General features: G+C 44.6%; 1 protein-coding gene across 4 annotated transcripts in view; it reads left to right on the top strand.

Annotated features, from left to right (window-relative positions):
- Positions 1-12450: 12450 nt before the first annotated feature.
- Positions 12451-14855, top strand: part of ARHGEF28 (Rho guanine nucleotide exchange factor 28) — a 308676-nt gene continuing 306271 nt past the window's right edge. For 2 of the 4 annotated variants that reach the window (XM_045495414.1, XM_045495425.1), the window contains exon 1: positions 12570-12736. The gene's annotated coding sequence lies outside the window, so the exon portion shown is untranslated. Of the gene's footprint in view, positions 12737-14855 lie in introns of all 4 variants that reach the window. The other 2 variants (XM_045495406.1, XM_045495400.1) reach the window with 2 other exon arrangements.

Below are 14855 nucleotides of genomic sequence, written 5' to 3' on the forward strand. Positions count from 1 at the left end.
GCTACCACTTACCAGGTTCTGGCTGGGTACTAGGCTCCAGTCCTTACCAGAATCTTAAAAATTCCTGTAAGACTCATGGAACGATCTTCACTTTAAGGGGGATGAAAGCATGTCTTAATGAGATAAAGTAACTTACTGGACGAACACAGTTAGCAAGTGGCAAGTTAGGTGTGACGACAAAGTCCACGCTGTTCTTTCAGCTCGACCACATCGCATCTCAGCCAGCAAGGTGACAACCAACTCAGGAGCACAACGTGGTAATTATTATTACAGTGGTGTCTTCAAAGCACCAAGGGCAAATGGATGAGAAGGGGCAAGGATGACTTCTAGAGTATACGCAGAATAGAATTCTACCCTGTTTTGGGAGCACTGGGAGCACACACTTGCATGTTACTGAATCTTCTAGAAAACTGTAGAAGGTTGGAGGTTTCTGGATGGAGCAGAACCTGACGTGGTTTTTTTTTTTTTTTTGAGTTCAGGTATATAACTACCAAAATTATCAATTAACTACTTAGAATTTAAAAAGTTGTGGTAGGGGCCCCTGGGTGGCCTCGTTGCTTAAGCATCCAACTCTTGACTTCGGCTCAAGTCGCGATCTCACAGTTTGTGAATGCAAGCTCTTCATCGGGGTCTGTGCTGACAATGCAGAGCCTGCCTGGGATTCTCTCTCCCTCTCTCTCTCCCCCTCTCCCCTCAAAATAAATAAACTTTAAAAATTGTGGTAAAAATACATAGTAAAATTTATTCTCAAACATTTTAGATGTACAGTTCAGTAGTATTAAGTATCTTCACTTGGTTGTGCAACCAATCAATGGCCTTCTTTTAGAAGTAACTAGATACTCATGTTTTTCTCATTTTTCACTCGTATTCCTTTCTACACTTTTAAAGCTCTATTTAGGTTTATTCGTTTCACTACCTATGTCTTTGTTACTGGCAGGCAATTTGCTAATTTCTTTCTCCTGTTTTCAATTTTTTATCTCCCTTGTTTTCAAAAACCTTCCTAGTGGAACCTAATTATTTAATGGAAATGGTTAAATCCTCTTTACTCCTGAAAGCCTTGTATTAATAGGAACAGCAATGTGCCAGCTTAGAAAACTTACATGTTTCGAACCTACTGTAACTGACAAGGGTAGTCAGGCAGATGTAGGTAGAAGTTGTTGGGTGGGGACTTTCCAAAGAGTGTCTCTAAAAAAAAGTTGCCTGGTCTGGGAAGTATGCCTCTTTTCCCTTGCTCCTTCTTCCTTCTTGCTGTGTGGAGCATGGATATGATGGCTGGTACTACAGCAACCATGTTGCAATTATGAGGCCACCTGAGGATGGAAGCCAGTGCTAAAGATGGTGAAGCAAGAAGGGCAAAGGAGCCTGAGGCCCTGATGAAGATGAAGCCATTGAAATAGCCTAGATCTGTGTAATTCTGGACTCCTTTGACATGAAAGAGAATTAAATCTCTATCTTGTTTAAGACACTGTGATCCGAGTTTTCTGTTATATGCAGCCAAACCGAATCCTAACGTGATCTAATCTGGATGGGCTAATCTCACCTTTGCGTGAATGCTGCATGCTTATAAGAATCCCTGTCTTCACTCTCATTGGTTGTCTGGCTTAGGTTCTCCCTTCTGCCTTTTCCATCCTTCAAGACTCACTTTCTCTGTGAGCAACCTGGGCTACTCTAGCCTTCATCCGCTTCCGTACTCTGAGTTCCCAGGCTTTGACATGCCACACAATTCAGCAGGAGGCTGTATTGGAGCCCTGATCACTACTAGCCATCCACGTGGGCCTGTCCCAACTCCAGTGTCAGCTCCTGAAGGGCTGGGTGATGCCTTTTACTTGTGTTCCTAATCTGGGTACACTGTCCTTGTCTAATCAGGAATTTCATTTTCTTTTCATCTTGACCCCTAATAATTTTCTGTTCTTTCTTCCCAGTGATACTGTAAATGGCAAAATTCTTTCCCCTCTCTATAATGCTACAAATAATTTACTTACTGATTCTGATTTTTAAAGATTACAGAAGAAACACATGAACACTTTAAAAAATGCAACAGGAAGATGTATGTAACTGTAAAATGAAAAGACTGTTCACAAATCCCCCAATCCTACTCCTCTCCCAAGAGATGATCACTATTAACAGCTTTTTGGGTGGCCTTCTAGACTGATTACAATGCATTTGCAAATATATATTGATCCACAAACAGTTTACTTTTTTTTTTTTTCAACGTTTATTATTTTTTTTTGGGGACAGAGAGAGACAGAGCATGAACGGGGGAGGGGCAGAGAGAGAGGGAGACACAGAATCGGAAACAGGCTCCAGGCTCTGAGCCATCAGCCCAGAGCCCGACGCGGGGCTCGAACTCACGGACCGCGAGATCGTGACCTGGCTGAAGTCGGACGCTTAACCGACTGTGCCACCCAGGCGCCCCTACTATTTTTTAAATAAAAATGGGCTGCTAGTAAACATACTGTTCTGCAATTTGCTTTTCTCACTTAGTCATATAACCCTGGACATCTTTCCATGTTAGTACATTCAGAGCCACGTTATTATTTTCTTAAATAGTAGAGGTGTTCCATAATTATCTAACCAAATACCCATATGAACAATTAGGTTGTTTCCAATTTTTGCTCGCAAAAACGGTGCCTGAGCATAGTTGTGTATACATGTTCATGCCCTTGCAGGTATCTTTACGATAGATTCTGAGAAGCAGACTTATGTGTCCTTGAATTCTGTGTTTAAAAATATTGTACGTTTTTGGGTGGGGGATGGGTTAAATGGGTGATGGGTTAAGGAGAACGCTAGTAATGATGACCACTGGGAGTTGTATGTAAGTGATGAATCACTAAATTCTATACCTGAAACTAATATTACACTGTATGTTGACCAATTGGAATTTAAATAAAAACTTGAAAAAAATATTGTTCCTTTTTTTTTTTTTTTCCATTTTTTTAAAGTAGGTTTCATTTCCAGGGTGGAGCCTAATGTGGGACTTGAACTTACAACCCTGAGATCAAGACCTGAGCTGAGATCAAATTTGACACTTAACCACCTGAACCACCCAGGTGCCCCTTTTTTTCACTTTCAAAAATGAGATAGAATGCAGAATATTGTATATATTTAAGGTGTATAACATGTCAATTTGCGACATTTATATATTGCAATATATTACTATCCTACGGTCAGCTTAACACCTATCACGACACAGTTATAATTTCTTTTTTGTCTTTTATAATTTTCTTGTTGTGAGAACATTTGAGATAGTCTTTCAGCAATTTGAAGTATATAATAAAATATTATTGACTATAATCACTACCCTGTGCATTAGATCCTCAGAACTTACTCATTTTCTAATTGTAACCTTGTACCCTTTGGCCAACTTCTCATAATTTCTTCACCTCCCAGTCCCTGGTAACCACCATTCTAGTCCCTGTTTCTATGCAAGTTCAGCTCTTTCTAGATTCCACGTATAAATCAGATCATGCAGTATTTGTCTCCCTCTGACTTCTCTTAGTATAATGCCCTCAATGTCCATCCACGTTGCTGTAAAGGGGCAGGATTTCCTTCTTCCTCGTGGCTGATTATTATTCTATTATGTATGTGTGTGTGTGTGTGTGTGTGTGTACGTATGTGTATATGTATCTGCATCTCACATCTTCTTTATGCATTCATCCATTGATGGACACTTAGATCATTTCCGTATTTTGGCTACTGTGAATAATGCTGCAATGAACATGGGAGTGCAGAGATATTTTTGAAATCCCGTTTTCATTTCCTTTGGTTATATACCAAGGACTGGGATTGTTAAATTATAAAAATTTTTAATTTTTTGAGGAACCTCCAACTATTTTCCATAGTAGCTGTGTCAATTTACATTCTCACCAGTGTACAAGGGTTCCCCTATGTCCACATTCTCACCAACACTTGTTATCTTGTCTCTTTATCTTGTCTCTTATCTCTGGGATGACTGTAACTTTGATGCTGAGTGTGTTTTCAGGTACCTGTTGGCCATCTGGATGACTTCCTTGGGAAAAGATCTATTCCGTTCCTCGGCCCATTTTAAGATCAGGTTGTTTTTTTGCTATTGAGCTGTATGAAAAAATTGTCTCTTTGATAATTTCTTTTACCCTTTCCCTCTTCTCCTGGAACTCTTTTTAGCGGGACGTTGGATATGCGAGATTAATCCTGCAACAATTTTGTTTTTGATTTTATATTTTCTGTGAATGTGGCTTTTTTTTTTTTTTTTAACTTTCTGGGACTTTTCATCAATTTTATCTTCAACATCCTGTGTTGAATTTTCAAATTGAATTTTGAATTTTATTTTATTTTAAAAATATTTTGAGAGAGAGAGAGAGAAAGTGTGTGTGTGTGTGTGTGTGTGTGTGTGTGTGTGTGTGTGTGTGTGTGTTTACGGAAAAGGGGCAGAAAGAAAGAGAGAATCTGAAGCAGGGTCTGCACCACCACTATGGAGCTCAATGCGGGGCTTGATCTGACAAATCATGAGATCATGACCTGTGCTGAAATCAAGAGTCTGACGCTTAACTTACTGAGTCACCCAGGCACTTCTGAATTTTGAATTTTAAACTTTACTATGAATTTTTAAATTATATTTTTAATTTCCATGTATACCTTCTTGTCCTCCCTCTGTTCCATTTTCACAGCATTTTGTTCTTGTTCAATAGGTACTTTAAATCTATCTATCTATTTCTGGAATACACAAATGAGAATTTATAAGAAGTTTTTTTCCACCTGTAGTTTAATTCTTAATTTCTGAAGTTTAATTTTATAGCTTAACTTGGATAGGTTTTGTCACGTTGTGGCTTTCTACATGACTAGCTGTCCATATTTGAGGTAGTATCCAGGCATTAGTGGTTTTAAAAGCTCCCTACATATTCCAGTGGTCTAGAGCAGTGGGTAGGCAAGCTATAGCTTGTAGGTCAAATTCAGCCCACCATCTATTTTTGTAAATACAATTTTTGGAACACAGACACCGGTCATTTGTTTACATACTGTCAATCACTGATTTTGTGCTATAGCTGCAGAGTTGAGTGGTTGTGACAGAGACCATCAAACCCACTCAGATGGAGAAATTTTCTATCTGGCCCTTTACAGAAAATGTTTGCAGGCTCCTGTTCTAGCGGAAGAAGGCAGAGGCTGTCTTGTGAGCTCTCTGAGCTTGTCCACAGCTTCTGTCATGCCTGCTGCTCAACTACCCCATATGGCTGAAGTCAGCTTTTTTCAATGAAAAAACTAATTTTTTGCAGTATGAGATAGTATCAGAGAGTAATAAATGTTAATATTGATTTTTAAGAGAGAGACAGAGTGTGAGTGGGGGAAGGGCAGAGAAAGAGGGAGACACAGAACCTGAAGCAGGCTCCAGGCTCTGAACTGTCAGCACAGAGCCTGATGCAGGGCGTGAACCCACGAACCATGAGATCATGACCTGAGCTGAAGTCGGATGCTTAACGGACTGAGCCAGCCAGGGACCCCAAGAGTGATAACTTAAAGACATTTTCCTTGATAGAAGAAAATTAACTGCCTTTTAGGGTGGGGTTCTGAGTAGGACACTTTAAAATAAAGTGTCTATTTAAAATAGTCTATTTTTAGACTCTCCATTTTTTTTCCAAGTCTTTCAATTTTCCTTTGTATATTATGGCTGATTCTTAAGTCTTTTTGTCTGAGTTGGAGTACCAGGGCCTGTGTAAGCTTACCTGCTCTCCATACCTCCCCAGGGTGCTGAAGAAAGAGCTCTGAAAGTGTCCCATTGAAGGGAGTGTGGGAATGAGATCTTTTCAGAATTAAAAACAGACAACAAAGTTCCCATGCATTATTGCACTTATCACCGACTGCCTTGCTCTTCTGAGTTGGATTCAGAAATTGCAAAATAGTTTACTCGGCCAATTAAAAAAAAAAAAAAATTCTTGGATCCTTTAGTGGCAAAAGTCCGAGTTACTGAGATAAATTTTTTTTTATGTAGGTTTTGTTATTGTTGGGGGAGGTTAACTAATTCATAGCAATTTTATTTATAGATTTTCCTGTCTTTTCTCTCCCTCTGCCTACCCTTTTTAAATGGAAAAACAGGATCTCGATCCTCTTTAATGAGTAATAGCTGCCCAAAGCTATATGTGCATTTTGAGGCTTCCAAATGATGTCATGTGCAGAACACTGACACTTCATTCTCACCATCTGGCATGTCACCAGAAGTCTTCAACATAATTACAGCCCATGTGACTGTGGCACACACATTAGTTCCCACCTATATTATCAGTGATGAGTTCTATCTCCCTAATTAAAAAGGTGTTGTTATCTCAATGATCAACTCTGTTTTTTAAGAGCTTTGTCTTTTAACTGTGAAAACTTGCTGCAGGCTGGGATTTCATATGTTTGTGCAAGTGATCAGCAGGTGTTAGGGGACTGGAGACAAGCTAGCTTTTGAGTTAGGTGGCCCCAAATCTTATACGTGAGCATTCCAGTAAGGTTCCTGGAAACAAACTTGCTAACCGGTAGAAGGTTTATAGATGTCTGCATTTGGGGATAGTATCTAGCTGGCCTGCTTTGTATAGGCATGCTCTGGAGACCAAAAAGGGGCCTTTGAGTTGGTTTAAAAGGTAAGAAGTCAGGTACAAACTGGGGAGAGCTGGAGCCATTTTTGGTAAGGAAAAAAAGCTAACAAATGGATGATGCAAATAAACAATCACTTTGTGAGATGAAGCGTGTTCTAGACCCTATGGAAAACCTCTGTGTTTCCTTGGGTGAATCAAGGATAGGATTTACTGGCTCTTCACAAGTCAAAAAGGCCTGGCTCTCATGGGGTGCTTGCGGGGGCTCAGTCGGTTGAGCATCTGACTTCTGTTCAGATCACCATCTCACAGTTGGTGGGTTTGAGCCCCGTGTCGGGCTCTGTGCTGACACCTCAGAGCCTGGAGCCTGCTTTGGATTCTGTCTCCCTCTCTCTCTCTGCCCCTCCCCCACTCACTGTCTCTCAAAAATGAATAAACAGAACAAAACAAGAAAAACAAAAAGGCCTGGCCTTCCCGAAGGGCAGGGAATTATCAACCAACAGCTAGTTTCCTACGAAGTTTGGGTCAGGAGGTTTAGAAAAGAACAGAGTAACTGATAACCTGTGAAGCTGGAGAAAATAAAAAGCAAAACAAAACGTGCCTGTGCTAGAGGCTACATACTTCCCAAACCGGCCTTGCGTTTCAGAGGGTCTTGAAACAGCACGGTCCAAAAGAACCTTCTGTGATGATGAAATGTTGTAATATGTGTTGTCCAAGACTAACACGTGGCTCTCAAGCCATCAAGATATGGCTAGTGCAACGAGGAACTGATTTTTCAATTTTATTTCATTTCAATTAATTTAAACAGCCACATGTGACTGATGGCTACTATACTGGACAGTAAAGAAATCAGAAATCGGTATTTTTTTTTGTGGAGGTTACTGTATTTAATAATAGTGATGAAGGTGACACTTTTTAGCCATGAGTGGCCGCATCTGAATATTTAGGAACGGATTAGAATTGGTGTTTCTTGTAAAATGAAATCTCATCGTTGTATCTTCTTTTAAGAAAATCCCCCGAGTAGTTTCTAAAAAGTGGTGCTGGATCAGGAGGGTAAAAAAATACGGGGGTCTGAAAGATCAGTTTTGCAAAGGAAGGGTCTCTAGACAGTGTAAAGCTCTGGAGGTGGCTCGGAGGTAGAATAAATCTCCGCTGGTAGAATTTTTGGGCCTCAGGGATGCGCTGAAGGGGAACAAAATTTTGTCAGTGGAGCATTCCCAGGGGTCCTCAGATCCTGTGGGAAGTGTTGAACTAATTATACAACTGATTACATTCAAGAGGCAATTTATAGCTCCCCCAGTATCTTTTTTCTCATGTAAATATCAATATCTAAATATCAACCACAACAGGCTCCATCTGCTTTCCTTAAAATACCTGGGATTAAAATGTACTTTGAATACACAGGCACATTATGACTTTGGTGGGCCCCAGGCCCTTTTGCTTTCACGAGTCCTTGCCTCCGTAAAACAATTCAATTTTATTATTTTGGGGCGCCTGGGTGGCTCAGTCGGTTGGGCGTCCGACTTTGGCTCAGGTCATGATCTCACAGCTCGTGGGTTCGAACCCCGCGTGGGGCTCTGTACTGACAGCTCAGACCCCTGGAGCCTGCCTCGGATTGTGTATCTCCGTCTCTCTCTACCCCTCCCCCGCTCCCGTTCTGTCTCTGTCTCAAAAATAAACATTAAAAAACTTTTCATAAAAAAAACATTTTCATTGTTATATATACATTAATATTACATATTAAAACATTTCATCCGACCTAAAAGTTCATGTTTTTCCTTCTGATTTTAAAAGAAGTTACAACATGTTCTTTGGCCCCTAAAAGTACTGTAGGCTCTGGGCACTGAACCAGCTGTACCTAGTGGAGAAGTTAGGCCTGTTGGAGAGGTCTCACGTTTAAAACTGGCTGGCAATGGCCTGTTCCTTCTTAAAAGATTGCAAAATACCTTTTGTGCATAGTTGGTGCACAATACATGTTAACTGATTAAAAATATTCAGAGATGTTGGGGCACCTGGGTGACTCAGTCAGTTAAGGGTCCGACTCTTGATCTCAGCTCCGGTCTTGATTTCAGGGTCGTGAGTTCAAGCCCCGCGCTGGGTCTGAAGCCTACTGAAAGCAACAACAATAAAAAACACAAACAAACAAAAATGTTCAGAAACATCAAGACTCCTCTTGTAACAAGGTGACTACTTCTCTACTTTTGTCCCTAATGACCATTCTGGATCTGTTACTTTGCTACTCAGACCCGCGCCATTGTGGTCATGTGGGGCTTGTCACAAATGCAGAGCATCAGCCTCCAACTGATGTGGAGTCAAAATTTGCATTTTGACAAAATCCACAGGTGATTCACACGTACCTTGCACTGAAGCACCACTTGCTGGCAATTTAAAAAGGATTGTACATCTGGGGCGTCTGCGTGGCTCAGTCAGTTAAGTGTCTTACTCCGGCTTAGGCCATCATCTCACAGTTTGTGGGTTCAAGCCCCACATCGGGCTCTGTGCTGACAGCTCAGAGCCTGGAACCTGCTTCAGATTGTGTCTCCCTCTCTCTCTGCCCTTTCCTCGCTTGCATTCTGTCTCTCAAAAGTTAACAAACATTAAAAAAAATTAAAAAAAATAAAACAGATTGTACAGGGGCGCCTGGGTGGCGCAGTCGGTTAGGCGTCCGACTTCAGCCAGGTCACGATCTCGTGGTCTGTGAGTTCGAGCCCCGCGTCGGGCTCTGGGCTGATGGCTCAGAGCCTGGAGCCTGTTTCCGATTCTGTGTCTCCCTCTCTCTCTGCCCCTCCCCCGTTCATGCTCTGTCTCTCTCTGTCCCAAAAATAAATAAACGTTGAAAAAAAAAATTTTTAAAACAGATTGTACATCATCAGCAGAAATGGAAGAGCTGATTCCTCATATAATTGAGGGCTGGCTCTCATCCTTCTCTAGTGGCAATAAATTCAGTTGTTAGACCAGGTGTTCCCAATCTTTGGCATCACCTGGGAGTCTTAGAAAATACCAATGTGACACTTCCAACCCTAGGGATTCTGAAATAATTGGTCTGAGGTGGGATTGTGGGAACCAAAGTTTGTTAGTGCTTCCCAGGTAATGTTCCTGTGTAGCCATACTGAAAACTGAGCCCTTTTCCACAAGATTTGTCCCGTGGTTGTGATCCAGTTGGCTTTTTTTTTTGTGTTCCTGACCTTCTCAACATGAGCAACCAAGTGTACATTCCAGAACTAGTCTCTTACCTCAGAGTCTGACATGCTCTATTAATTATTTCAACGCTCTGAAGTATTCTAATTTACCCATATTCTGATTATCAGTTGCCACCATTTCCTGCATCCTTATAATGTATCCCATAATAACCTTCATTTAATTTTCACCATGCTGAAGAATTTTTATGCCCATTTACAGATGAGGAAATGGAGGCTAGAAGGTTTGGCTCTTCCAAGGCCATCCTTTCTCACACTACAATTTGTACCCCCTCCCTCACCCTTACCTCTATGGTCTTCTAGTATCTTGCTGTTATTAAAAAAAAAAAAAGGTTAAGTTCCTAACATATATGGCTCAAGATTAGATTTACAATTTTTCAATCTTTGAGAATTATTGGAAAATAGAATGAAGAGCAGGAAAGAATTAAGTAGATAATCAAACCTGGAGCAGTTAGAAACCACTAAAACAAAGTTTGAAAACTGTGATAGAAGTTTTCCATCCTATATAACTGATGGGATAGTGCACTTAAAGGAAACCAAGTTACTAAATACCCCCAGAGCTACAGTCTGTATACAAATATTAAATACTCCACAGGTGCCCTGTGTTAGGACCGTAGAGATTCCTGGGATAAGAAACAGTCTTTGCCCTTGAGATGTCAAGAGTGGATAAGAACCTGTAACAGTCCCACATAGGACAGGGAATATAGTCAAGGGCTAAGTTGTGTGATAAGGTCGTTACGCTTTGGCAAAGTTCAGAGGCTGGCAGGAACCAGGACAATGAAGAAGAAAAGACTCATGGAGGAGGTCTATAAGGATGAATGGAGACTGAATAAGAAAGAACTGAGTTGGGATAGTGGCATAGTCCTCAGCAGGATGTTAGAAACTGAACTGAATTACCAACCTGGTTTCTTGTTGGCTGAATGTCCCTTGTCTGGGGACTGACAATACATAGGTAGTCTTTGGATTCTCAATAAATGCTGCCCCAGCCAAGCTTAGTACTTTCTCAGTGTCGGGAGTAACCTGTATCTGGTGTAGCAAAATCAATCAGACACAAAGGGTTATTTACACTACTGATAGCTTCCTTGCCTCATACATTCAGGGGCTTCTTTTAAGGTTGCTAAAGTACACTTTGCTTAATATTTGAACCTAGAGAAGTTGAAAGCCAAGTGCTTACTTAAATATTGATCAGGCTCAGGGCTTGAGAGAAGGCAAGAAAACTGCAGACAGCATGATTAGATGTCCTCAGCTGGTAAAGGTTCCCCAATGACTAGTTTTGCTTCTTTTTAGTGGGGAAGGGGTTTGGGATAATTTCCTCTAATACTTGTTCCTCCTGCTACATGTTCTTACTTCTTTCTACATATCTAAGGTAACTAAGAAAAGGGAGGAAGGACAAGGAAAAAATAGAGTGATTCAATACTATGGATGTAAAAAGACTATTAACGACAAGGTCACTAACACATGGATGTTTTTGCTTACCAGAGTTTGGGAACCGTTTTTGTCTGGTAAGTTGATTCAATTCGTCTCCAGCAGACATTTTACAGTTGGAAAAAAAAATTTTTTTTTGAAAATATTATTGTTTTTATCTCGAGTATCTTGAGGTCTTGGCATGGGCAGGACCGTCTTTAAAAGGCAGTGCCTGAGGCCAGGCCTTGGGTTCATCCCAGTGGGAAATAGAATCAGCTGGGACTGCACCTCGGGGACGGGGTTAGGAGTGCAGGCCAATCGGGGGCCCCTTTATGAAGGCAGGACGCCAGACCTTTGCCTTGGAACAGGACTAAGGACTTCAGAGGCGCGATCCTGTTGTTCTGCTATCTTCTTCAGGAACTCGGTCAGCAGATCGGGTGAGACAAGGTGACGCTGCAAAGAGGCACAAATGGCCCAGACGCAGGACAGGTGTTGCAGACAGCTGGGAACAGGTCGGGGGAGGGGAGCACCTCCTGGCTGACTGTCTTGGTGGCCAGCTTCCTCCAACTACACACCCCTGTCCGGCTCTGTGGGCGGTAGGTCTTCGCAGGAAGAACAAAGAGATTCGCGGTCCTCACAAGAAAAGTCCATTTGGTAACTTTGCCTTTAAAGTTGGTCTCAAGTCTGTGTTTTGGAGGCCTGGCTGACGGAGAAGCTTCTGTGCTCGGGGTTATGAGGAGCTAACCGGAAAAGCGCCTTGGATGGTAAGGGAGCCCCTCCCGCGCAGTTTTTCGTGGTGAAAACAGGTTACGGTTCTCATGAGAAATGTGTGAGTTACAATGACTTGCAAGGCTGCCACTAGCCCGCACGAACGCGGAGGGAACGGAGGCTCGCACAGCCCTGGGACACACGGACGTGAGCCTCAAGAAGAAAGAGGGCGTCTGGTTTTCAAGTCACACTTGGGCCACGGCCTGTCACCGGTGTGGTGGCTTTTAAGTGAAGAGCCTGCGCCTCCCCTGGGCATGGCCGGCTCCCTCCTCAGGCGGCGCCGAAGCGAGGTCCGTGGCGGCCCGGGGAGCGCGGGCGCCGCACCCGGGACGCGACCTCGCCCTCCCCCGGCCCCGCAGGGGCCGCGCCAGCCTCCGCCCGACTGGGCGCTCCGGGATGGGGGAGGGAAGGCGAGGCGCGCCGGGAGGGGGGGTGGGGGTGGCGGCGGAGGCAGCGCGGTCGGGCCGCTTCAGGTTTCGTCCTGGAGCCGGTGGCGGGCGCGGCGGCGGGCGGGCCCGGCCATGTGATGCCGGGGCCGGGAGGTGGGCAGGCGGGGATCCAGTGGCAGCCGGCAGGCGCGGAGGGAGCGGGGGCGGCCCGAGCTGCGGGCGCAGCCAGCCGGCTCCGGGAGCGCGCCCGCGGCTCCGCCCCCTCCGCGCTGGCTCCAGCCTCCGGGGCGGCCGGGCGTTGGCAGCTTCGGGGAAAGCCTTCCCGGCTCCGGGCGGCGGCGGCGGGCCGGGGCGCGTTCCAGACGCCCTCGGGCAGGGCGCGGGCTGCAGCGCCTCGGTGGGGTTCCGGAGGCTGTGGGGGCCCTGGCTCCAGGTAAGTGCTCTTGGGGGCTCCATCCCCCGCGTCGCCCAGTAGCTCAGGGCAGAAAAGTTTGCTCCCCTCGCCCGAGTTCTCTAGCCCAGAAATACTCTCTCCAGGGTCCTGGGGGACGCGAGGGGCAGCAGAGGTGGAAAGGTGGGTGCCGCTGTGGGTTTAGTGGCGCGAGGGATCCTGCCGCCTCATTGCCCCTGGGGGACGGCAACAAGTGCAAAGGGCCGCACCGTCCGGCGCGGCGGTGGCCGCTGTGGAGCCTGGGGTGGTTTGCGCCGCGCGGCCGGGAGCGCACCGAGAAGGCTGTGGCCCCTCTCGTTGCCGCTGGGGGGTCCCGGGATGGGCGGGTGGAGGCCCGGTCGGGGTCCTTTGAGAGCCACGGAGATGCACTCCTGCGGTGGAGTTGGGGGTGGGGGGCGGCTCGAAAGCTGGTTACCCATCGGTGTCTTTGCTCCAGCGTGAGGGTCCTTGGTGGGGCTGGGCTCCCAGAGAGCAGACCTCACGGTACCAGCGCTAGCACTCTTTCAGATGGAGACATTTGCCGTATTTTGAAAGGCAGCTGCAGACATTTGATTACGAGGGGCGGTCGGCGTTCCGTCGGATTTTATTCTTACGGGTTTGTGTGCCCCTTAAACATCTGGGATGTGGGTGGGTGGTACCCTAACCTTCTCCGGCTTAGAGTTTCCGGAGGGGGTCACAACGGTGGGCTTGTGCTCGGCCGAGGAGGCATCCTTTCCTGTCGAGGCTGGGTAGAAGCTGGGTGCTGGGGCCGCCTTGGAAACCCAGCTCTGGTTTCCCAGACGCCCATTAGAGTTCCAGAAGAGAATCCATCTGCCTCCCTAGGAGCCCACAGTGACCCCCCTATTGGTTACAGCTGGGTGGGTCACGGAAAGGCAGCAGCATCTGTGTTTGCCCAGCTTCCTGAAATGACCCCTGCCTGGGTCTAGACCAATCTCTGCAGACCCGGAATTACGGTGGTTTACCACCAGACCCGCGCCAGTTGGGAAAGAAAACAAAAACGCAAACTTTATAAAAAACAAAACAAAACGACACTAAACCCCGCCCCCCAGTCCCCTCCTCATTTATGGTCCCGGGGGTCTGTGATTTTCCGAAGCTTTCTCATCCTCTGTTCCTAGGCCCTGGAGCTGTCAGGGAAAGCGAAATCCTGTTTTCAGAACAGAAAGGAGACCTGTCTTTACTAGGTTTTGTGGGTTGCTGTTTGCACATGACCATGCAACCAGAGTGAGAACTTAGGGGAAGGTTTCTGTATGAATTCTGGATTTTACATATATCTTAATAAAACATCTCTATTTGCCTCCTCCTGATTAATGGCCGACCTAACTCCTTTGGAGTGTTTGGAGGACAAGAAATGAATACTGTAGAAACCTTTTGGAATTGCTTTCTACAACATAGTGTTCCAGTGTAATGGTCTGTAGGGAACTTTGTGTGATTATTGTGCTCATTAACTTTGATTAAATAGGAATTGGGATCACATCAGACCTCTGCTTTAGTGGTTGGGAAACTGAGGCACACAGATCCTGAATGTCCTGGCTAATAGGAGAATGGAGAACAGAATTAGTATTTGTTCTGCTTTTGACAGTTTTCTTCCTTATCACAACCGTATAACCTGGTCAACCAAGAACAGGTTATGTAACAGGTGTCATTAGACTTTGCTTTGAAGCACCTGTCCTGCCGTTTAAGAAGTTTAGAAGCACTTAAAGAGGGAAATGGTAATAAAGGCTCGATGAAATTTCATCAGTGGCCTCATTTGGGGTTAACACCTTTTTTTTTTTTTTTTTTTTTAACGTGTGCAGTGCATAAGAGTTGAGAATATTTTCTCGTACTTTTAAAATGTTCTGTGGTGGCTAAGACGAATTAGGTAGAAACTTGAGGTGAGTTCTGATACATGACCTTGGGTGTATGCCATATGAGAAAAGGAAAAGTATCCTCAAAAGGTATTAAAGCTGGAACACAATACGTTTATGTTTGGCATCGTGTATAAAAACAAGTACTATATTGGTACTTAAGCTCTAACTTGAAGTCTGGCAGAGTTTATTACTAAGCAGACTGTACCGAAAAATGAATGCTATAAATATTGGAAAACCCTGATTGGGGTTTGGCT

The sequence above is a fragment of the Leopardus geoffroyi genome, chromosome A1, assembly GCF_018350155.1.
Source record: "Leopardus geoffroyi isolate Oge1 chromosome A1, O.geoffroyi_Oge1_pat1.0, whole genome shotgun sequence".
Taxonomy (NCBI): Eukaryota; Metazoa; Chordata; class Mammalia; order Carnivora; family Felidae; genus Leopardus; species Leopardus geoffroyi.